This window comes from Elephantulus edwardii, unplaced genomic scaffold (assembly GCF_000299155.1).
Source record: "Elephantulus edwardii isolate Elephantulus edwardi_28Jun2011 unplaced genomic scaffold, EleEdw1.0 scaffold00058, whole genome shotgun sequence".
Classification (NCBI taxonomy): Eukaryota; Metazoa; Chordata; class Mammalia; order Macroscelidea; family Macroscelididae; genus Elephantulus; species Elephantulus edwardii.
The window spans coordinates 237,658-238,804 of record NW_006399808.1 but is presented as its reverse complement, the minus strand read 5'-3'; positions in this window follow the sequence as shown (position 1 = coordinate 238,804).

Sequence of the window (1,147 nt, the reverse complement as noted above, 5' to 3'; positions counted from 1 at the left end):
ACGGGTCCTTGGAGAGCGACATCATGCTTGGGAGGGTGGAGGGACAGCGCAGGAGGGGAAGACCCTCTATGAGATGGATTGATTCGGTGACTGGGGTAATGGGGATGGGTGTGTCAGAGGCGGTGCGGTTGGCACAGGATAGAGCAGGATTTAGGGCTGTTGTGCATAGGGTTGCTATGAGTTGGAAACGACTCGACGGCACTTAAGAACAACAACAACATGCATAATTTACACCATTTTTTTCGTATCCTCCATAACCTTAATGTCAGTCCTGTTTTACAACAGTGGCACTATGCAGTATTTGCCCTTTTGTGACAGATATTTCACTAAGCATAAGGTCCTCCAGGGTCACCGATTTGAATACAATTGCATGAGTATTCCTTGTTTTTCAATGCAGCATAGTATTCCATTGTGTGAATATACCACAGCTTCTCTAGCCATTTGTTTGTTGATGTGCACTTAGGTTGTTTCCAGCTCCTTGCTATTGTGAACAAAGCCATGATAAACATGGTTGTACACTTTATCTTCTTGGGTGGCAGTTATGGTTTCTTTGGGGTATATGCCCAGTAGTGGAATTGCTGGATCAAATGATATTTCTATTTGCAACTTTTGAGAATGCCCCATACTGTCTTCCATAGTGGTTGCACTGTAGGGACAGCAGAAACCCCATTTTTTTATAAACTCCCATTAATGCTAGAGGCAGAAACGGGCCATAAAAATTCTTAGCTTAAGGCAAACACGAGTGTCCCGGGTAAAGCCTTGTCTGTCCTTGAAAAGTAAGGAATTAACTAGTGTCTACGTGACACAAAAGGAGTAAAGGCGGGGAAAGTAGCCAGCCCGTCAAAAGCCGACCCAAATGACTGATTCTTCAACCCACCAATCTCTCTGCCCTAACAGGGGCGCTCAAAAAAGGGCTATAAAAGCAAGTGTTAGGGGGAACTCGAGACTTTCCCCCTCATCATCTTCCTGAGGAGGGAGAAAGTGTCCACATGTGGAATTAGTAAATGCTACAATGAAATGTGCGAGGAGCTAGAGTCAGAAAATCAAAAGGGCCAACCTCGCTCAGCATTTCTTAAGCTCAAGGAACTGAAGAACAAATTCAAACCTAGAGTTGCCGTAATCAAGGATGCTTTGGGCAGAATATTAA